The following is an 8,885-nucleotide window of genomic DNA, read 5'->3' as shown; positions in this document are numbered from 1 at the left end:
CTCCTGTAGATACGATGTAGCCACCTTAATACAGTTCCCCTAATGCTCACCCACAGACTCAGATGCTAAAGGAGATCCACTATCGAAGGCTGCACTCAGATCCGGCAGCACAGTTCCCAGAATCCACGGACAAAAGCAAGTCATTGGTCACCTTAAGAAGGGCAGTTTCAGTACTATGCTGAAGTCTGAAACCCAACTAAAATGTATCAAAAATATTATTTTTATTAAAAAAATCGGAAGTTGGTTAAGAACTACCTTCTCCAGCATTTTAGGTAAAACAGGCACCTTAGAAATAGAAAATCTATAATTGCTTAACACAGACAAATCAGAACTCATTTTTTTTTTAAAAAGAGGCTGGACAAGAGCGTGCTTAAAATAAGATGGCACCCGCACTTCTACAAGGCTCTGATTCACTACAGATGATATAGTTGGACCCACCGCATCCCAAACCTGAATTAACAAGCTAGGTGGGATGATTATCAATAGAGTAATAAGCAAGCTTGAGATGTTGGGCAATTTCTATCAGGTCTGAAGTAGTTACCAGCTCAAATGTACTTAACTGGCCAGAGGTAATAGAATCAGGGGGAGATTGAAAATGAATTGGAACCTGGAGAGAACTAGACATGTTCGCTCTAATAGCAGAGATTTTATCCATAAAGAATAAAAAATATCTTAATTTGTGTTCCGAAGATGGACGAAAGTCTTACGGGGTTGGAACAACATGAGGGTGAGTAATTACTGACAGAATTTTCATTTTTGGGTGAACTAACCCTTTAAAGACACATCTCTTTGACCTAGCATTCACATAATACATTATAGAGTTCTATAATTCAATATTAGGCTGCACAGATTAGGTCAACCAGAACCGGGAACACTTCCCATATATCCTGATGTACTCATTACATCATAAGAAGAATGGCATCTACGCTAATTTTAGTGTCTTTGTTTATCCCGAGGTTTTCCCGCAGCCTACTGGATCCAGATCTGACGAAGGACCTTCGCCTGGACCCGATGACAACGCAGTGCTGAAGTGCCAACTAGTCTCTCCCTATGGAGGATCCCTTTACCACTCTACAGATAAAGCGTTGTTGGGCAAATTCATTTTGCATACCTACCCCTAAGTGACAAAATAAAATTAAATTCTATATCAAAATTTATAAGGAAAGACCAGTACTTTGTTTAGGCTTGGTTTGTAGGGAATTACAAACCTGTGCACATATATTCAAACGCACATAACTATAAAACCAATTCTTAATGCGCATGTGAACGCCATCAGCGTTTATCACAGGTTCGTGTTTAAAATCTGTGTAGAGAGAATGGTGTCATCTTAGCGGACCCTATTTAATAACAAATGATCATTGTGACGGAAGCAAATCAATCAAAACTAACTTCAGCTGGAAAATAACTTTATTAAAGAACCGCTATAAAGCCAAAACAATCTCTGTAACCTTAAATTATCACTGTAAAGCTGCTTTGAAACAATCCACATTGTTAAAGGCAGTATATAAATGAAGATGACTTGACTTGACTTAATGCATGGCTGGCTGAATTCTGAATTGTATACTACACTTGAGGCCTATTATTAGGCTAAAGAGATTCCGTATTTCATCTTCTCTGAAAACACACGAGAGGGTCCACACTGGAGAGAAGCCACACACATGTAATCAGTGTGGGAAGAGTTTTGTGCCAACAGGAGTCCTGAAGGATCACATGAAAACTCACACTGGAGAGAAACCTTACAAGTGTTCACACTGTGACAAGAGTTTCAGTCAGTTAGGAAACATGAAAACACATGAGAGGGTCCACACTGAAGAGAAACCGTAACACTGCCCTCCATGTGGGATGAATTTCAATCACAGACATATGAATGACCAATGTCTAAAATCAGGATGTATGTAGTTCATGTTCAGATCCAGCATTTTCAAGTGCGACACTGCATCCTAAACAAACATGACCCAAAAATAGGTTGAGCAATAAAAGCTCTCTTTTCCATATTAATCAGAACAAAGAAACATCATCCAAAGTTGTCACTGTGATCAGAGTTCAACTTAAAGACAATTTCAGTGAGACTCAGATCTCTCTTCTTTTCTTGAGAAGCTTTGGCTATCTTCTACATCAATCAAAAGAGAAAGGGGGTATTTTATACTAAGTCTGTGGGAAATTAATGATCTAATTTCTTTATTGATAATGTAGTTATTGGAAAATCAAACTAAATTTAGGTTCAAATGAATATCTTATCCCACTGTTAGGGTAGGCCAGTTATTTATCTGTAGTGGGGAATGAAACGTCTCCTAAATGAAGCAGAAAAGAAAAAAATACTGCAAAGATGGTTGTCATTTGTATTATTATTATATATATTTTTTTTTTTTGTATCACTGATGTTTTATTTGTCTCCGATTGTGAGAAACAATATAATGACAAAGCAGTTTTTTTAGTTCAGTATATCCTGACTCAAATAAAGTCAGATTTCTGCTGTTGATCTGTAAAGCTTGTTTCAGGAGTGTCACTATTAACAGCTGCTAAAAAGCCTCTATTTTGAATGTCTATAGTTTAATAGTTTTCAGCTCATTCATTATGCTGATGTCTTCAATCACCTGTAAACTGACACTTATAGCTCATTTCACTGGTGTCAACAGACTGAGACAAACTGCATAATCACCACTTTTGAAATCTACAATTTATTTTGTTATAGTCTGTGATAAACCATGTTTTATTTAAAACGATTACAAACTAAAAACTAATAAAAAAATAATCTAAATGTGTTATTTGTTGCTTATTAATCAGATTCATTTCAGAATTAGTTGATCCTACTGTATTTTTATTCTTACATTTCCTTGATATTTGGATTCTTTTAATTCTGGTATTTATTCACGTTTTTCTACACGTCTGTGTCATTTTATTCACTCGGCAGATAAAAATAGATAACATATAAAATGTTTAAAGCAGATACATTCACTGACAAAACAGAAAAAAATAAAACAAAATATATACAGTATTTGTTTAAAAAAACTGTAACTGTACATTTTGATAGCTGAAAATAAAACGTGTAAAATGTGAAAACAAATGTGATGATTTATTTTTGATGTGGGCAGATCTGCTCCTCCTACCACACACTGATTCCCCTTCAGTGAAGCTCCTCCCACTGCAGTTCACCAATAAATCCTGGATTATTTCCATCAGTCTACAAGTGAAGAAGATTGAGGACAGTGAGAACATGAGTGATCCAGAACTCTGCAGGATAAAAGATGAAGAAACTGGAGAACAAAGAGGTTGGTGTTCATTTTTTATTCTTTATTTATGACTAATATACAGGGCACTTCATGAACTGGGTAGAAAATACCCTGAAACTCAAATGAAACATTTATATTGGTTGTCAATAGGGATGCACTGATCCAATATTCAGTATCTATCAGCTCTGACACTGCCATTTTTGGACAGGACTGATCCAAATCCAATACTTTGCGTACTCGTGGTTGTTACTGTTAAGCTCCAGGTAAAAAAATCATATAAAGCTCCTGAAACGTTTGTGTGCAGGATGTTGTGTTGGACAGATTCATATTTACTCTTCAGAAACTCTTTCTCAGCCATCCTCTATTCAGCATTTAAACAGCATGTCACTTTTTTACGACAGTCAGCGTGGTAAAACTCACTCCGAGATGATTCAATACCCAATATTTTATACTTGATCTGTAGATAAAGGTCTGTGGATCTGCATATAATTACTTATCTAGCCAGAGTTATATATAAATGTTATAATTAGCTTAGATGTATATAAATGTAGATCATTTTCCTGAAGAGGAAACAGGCATGCAAATTTTGCAATTAACCAAATACTTATTTATAGTGAGGGGTGCACATACATAACTGGTGCACATGTGGTAAAAATAAATGATGCGCACCAGAAAACGTGGAGAGAAGCGCTTTTGAGTACCAACATGTTTGTGGACAGGGACACGTTTACTCACTGGAGTAGGATTTTTCTCCATCTTTGGTAAAATTTGGTAAGCAATCATGATGATAAGTGTGTTCATTAATTATTAGGGGTGTAACGGATCGTATAATTGATCTGTGATCCATACGGGACAGGCCCCACGGTTCGACACACATGTGATTCGTGGATTACCGTATTTTCCGGACTACAAGTCGCACTTTTTTTCATAGTTTGGCTGGTCCTGCGACTTATAGTCAGATGCGACTTATATATCAAAATTAATTCAGACTGAGATGAACCAAGAGAAAACATTACCGTCTACAGCCGCGAGAGGGCGCTCTAGTTGGCGGAGTTATTCAGAAGCGACACCATATGAAGAAAATTCAATGGATTCAGTGATGTGGAATGAGATCGCGGGAGCTTGGTGAACTTGTTTACTGGTAACTTGCTTGTTGAACTCGCTGGTAGTGATGGCAAAATGAGGCTTCCTGAACCACTGAGACCTCGCAGGCCATTGCTTCAGCCAAAGGTTCATTACTCGAAGCTTCATTCAGCATTGCTCAATAGTGACACCTAGCTACTGTGCAAAGAAATAGCAGACAAATTAATTCATTCTGAACCAGTGTCGCGCAAACCCAATCACCCACCCACCCTCCCAATGCATATTTTATAAAAATACTTTTATAAATATTAATATTTATTTGTAATGTAAATATATATAAATAAGAATATTTATTTATTTATTTTGTACTCACTGTTGATGTCTGTAACCTTTCATTTGCAATAATAAAAAGACATGATCAGACATTTGTCCATTACTGTGTATAATATAAAATATGTATCTTTCTCTGTCTGAATTTACTTGTGCCGAGTCACACACATAGTTAATTAATAATTCATAAATTGTTTGGATAGTGACAGTATGAACAACAATAGTGACACTGTATTTGAGTGCAGTGCTTATGTTAGAGGGAGTGTAATAAAGTACATTAATTCATTTAGCAGATTATAGATAACAGATTAAAGTAAACTGCATCAGAATAGTCCGGAAGGAAGGATAACAATAGATTTTTTATTGAGAAACAGAGTTATTTCAAGTGTGTTGGGGTTTAGACGATTCCTCTTCTTGGACAAAATCTCTCTAGCCTGGGAAAAGATCCTTTCACAGGGAACAGAGGATGCAGGGGAACGTAAAAATGCCAGCGCCAGATGGTATAAATGAGGACACTGATGCTTCTGTTGAGCCCAGACAGGGGAGGATTCCCTCTTTTTTGCTGACTCCATTACCAGGAAAAAGGAAGAGTCACAAAAAGCAAACAATTCCAAAAGAGCAATCCAAATCAAAAAGCAGTCCAGTCCAGATGCAAAAATCCAGAGCAATACAAATAATCTTATCTAATTAATATAACAAGACTATAATATAGCGAGGCCTACTATAATAATAATATACTACAACTATTCTAACCTGATAATGTAATAATATACAGCCCTCACGTATAAAACAATAACTACACTGACACTGACAATGATAGTTTTCTAACTCTCTGACTCTCTGACACTACTACTGCTTCTACTACTCCTGACATCACCCACAAGGTGGCGCGAGTTTCGAACCGCATTTTATCCGGAAGCGACACTCAGACCGAACCGATGACGTATCCACACAAACCGAGGCCTCGTTTGTCATTAGTCACGTGATTTTCACGTTAACAACACAAGCCTCGAATCGCGGCTTCATCTGGCACGCCCACTTTTTCTCGACACACGCTCCGACGCCTCGCTTCAAATGTCACATCACTACTCGCTGGCTTATGTTAATTTAGCCTATTCAGCCTCCCAGGTATATGTTCTCTATGCTATTGTGTAGCCGAATAACTGTTAATGTGTTAACATACCGGACTCATACTCAGCCTGTTGTTCTGTGTGCTACTGTGTAGTTGAATAACTTGCCTTTCCAGATTAAATGTCTGTTCTTGGTCTTGGATTTTGTGAAATAAATTTCTAAATAAATGCGACTTATAGTCCAGTGCGACTTATATATGTTTTTTTCCTCTTCATGACGCATTTTTTGACTGATGCGACTTATACTCCGGAGCGACTTATAGTCCGGAAAATACGGTAACTGCTAAGTTTTACCATTTTAGAGTGAAAGTTACAGTTGCCGAAAGTATCATTTGGACGTGTTTTGTCTTGCAGAAGACGAAGAAGAAGAGGTGAAAATCAGGACTCACGCTGTTATCTGTGCGCAGTTATAACTTTCGTACAGCATCTGTCTACTTTCTGCTGTTACATCAGTGTTCACTTTCCCCCTTCAGATTTCTCTCTTTGATGTTTCTATGATTCACAGAAAACTTTTTTACTTTCATTTTAGACTTGCAGGAGGAGAATGTGGAGAGCAAAGAACTGAGTAAAGCGGAGGAGAAACAACATGATGTCAAAAAAGGAAATAAATCTTTGAGTCACTCACAGAAAAGAAGATCAAACAAATCTTTCACCTGCTCTCAGTGTGGAAAGAGTTTCTCATACAAACAAAGTCTTAAAGATCACATGAGAATCCACACTGGAGAGAAGCCACACTCATGTGATCAGTGTGGGAAGAGTTTCACAATAAAAGGAAACCTTAATAAACACATGAAAGTCCACACTGGAGAGAAGCCACACTCATGTGATCAGTGTGGGAAGAGTTTCGCAATAAAAGGAACCCTTAATAAACACATGAAAATCCACACTGGAGAGAAGCCGTACACGTGTGAGCAGTGTGGAAAGAGTTTCTCATACAAACAAAGTCTTAACCATCACATGAGAATCCACACTGCAGAGAAACCTTTCACATGTGATCAGTGTGGGAAGGGTTTCACAATAAAAGGAAACCTTAAGGAACACATGAAAATCCACACTGGAGAGAAGCCGTACACATGTGATCAGTGTGGGAACAGTTTCACATACAAAGGAACCCTTAATAAACACATGAAAATACACACTGGAGAGAAGCTGCACATATGTGATCAATGTGGGAAGAGTTTCACAAATTTAAGCTATTTTAAATCACATCTGCATTATCATTCAGGAGAAAGACCATTTAACTGTGATCAGTGTGGTAAAAACTTTGTTAGGGCAGAATACCTGAAGAGCCACCTGAAAGTTCACACAGAGGAGAAGCTATACATGTGTTCTTTGTGTGGAAAGAGTTTTAGTCAGCTGAGTAATTTAAAAGTACACCAGAAAATACACAGTGGTGCGAAGAATTATTTGTGCTTTGATTGTGGAAAGACTTTTATTACAAACACTGAACTGAAACAGCACCAGAGAACTCACACTGGAGAAAAACCTTACAAGTGTTCACACTGTGACAAGAGATTCAGTCAGTTAGGAAACATGAAATCACATGAGCGGATTCACACAGGAGAGAAACTGTATCACTGCCCTCTGTGTGGCATGAGTTTCACTCATTCATCTTCTCTACTCTATCATACAAAAAAGAAATGTCTGAAATCATGATATAATGTTTGAATTCATCTTCAGATCCAGCTCTTTCAAATGCAATGCTGCGTCCTCGTCAAACGTGACTCAATAACATGTTGACCAATAACATTACATGTAAATAAGAACCAAATCAGACATGATCTGTCCAATAAATGTTGTTTCTTATGCTAAAACAGTGTTAAAAAAGCTAAAAACCACCACCTACTGCATGCCTTTCTCTTGCATGGGTGATGTATCTGCATTATATTCTTTCATGAGAATGTAGTGCCTCATCCACCCCAGAGGATCAGACTACTTTAATATCCAACAAACTTTTCTTAATACTTTTTTTGTTGCTAACTCATAACCAGCTTCATTCCGTTATCCCAACATGTGTCGGTATCCAACAAAAGTACAATTATACCCTCTGTTTTCAGTCTATAAAATAATGCAGATATTATACTTTTGAGAGCTGATGAAGAATCAGAAAAAATTACAGAAAACCCTCAAGACTTTTTCTTTAGGTCTATTGTTAGGCTGCTAAGAGCGACGAGCCGGTCCCCGATCTTTTCGAGGGGAAGCACGACTCGCCAAACTCTGCTTTTGAGCCTTTCTTTTTTGTACCTTTGATGCTAACAAATCATATTTTGAGGATTATGTTTTCTCATTAAATTTCATAGAACATCGGAAAGTTGTGTTTGATAGCGGTTCATGTTTAAATAAGGTCATCTTCTGGTTTAATGCTAATTCAGGGCATTATATTTAGTGTGTCTTTGGTGGTAGATTCTGGTGCTCGAGTTGCCAATTTGTCAACTGGGATTTAAACCAGGCTAGTGTCTTCTGCTGGTTAACAACTAGTTAAAGGGTTAGTTCACCCAAAAATGAAAATTATGTCATTAATGACTCACCCTCATGTCTTTCCAAGCCTGTAAGATCTCCGTTCATCTTCGGAACACAGTTTAAGATATTTTAGATTTAGTCCGAGAGGTTTCTGTCCCTCCATTGAAATTGTATACACAGTATACCAGACATCCCAAGTCTCCCGGAAGTTCCGGGAGTCTCCCGCATATTGATAGCGGCTCCCTGATGCCCGCAAATCAGTTAAAATCTCCCGGAAGCAAGGGCGTGCAAGCGTAGCGCGCGCACGGCAGAGAGAGGGAGCGAGAGACCTTGCGTGTGTGCTAGTGTGCGTGTGTGCCTCGGGATTTTATCTGTACTCTCGAACCAAATTAATCAACACTGGGCATGCGCGTGCCGGTGTAAACACAACTTCATTAATAAAAATGATCCCACCATGCGCTGGTTCTTCCCGGGTTAACCCAAAACCAACGCTCCATGTACATAATGCATAATTTACTTGCACAACAGCTGCTAGCAAAGATATACGCCATGACTGATGACACCCAATCATAGAGCCGAGCATGAGCCTCTACTATATCATCATTTCTAAAGTCCTCCATTTTGACCCGTCCAGACTAAAACGCCCTCCGGA

The sequence above is a fragment of the Scardinius erythrophthalmus genome (genome assembly GCF_964197995.2).
Source record: "Scardinius erythrophthalmus genome assembly, chromosome: 14".
Taxonomy (NCBI): Eukaryota; Metazoa; Chordata; class Actinopteri; order Cypriniformes; family Leuciscidae; genus Scardinius; species Scardinius erythrophthalmus.
The sequence above is the reverse complement of the archived record's forward strand: the minus strand, read 5'-3'. Positions refer to the sequence as shown.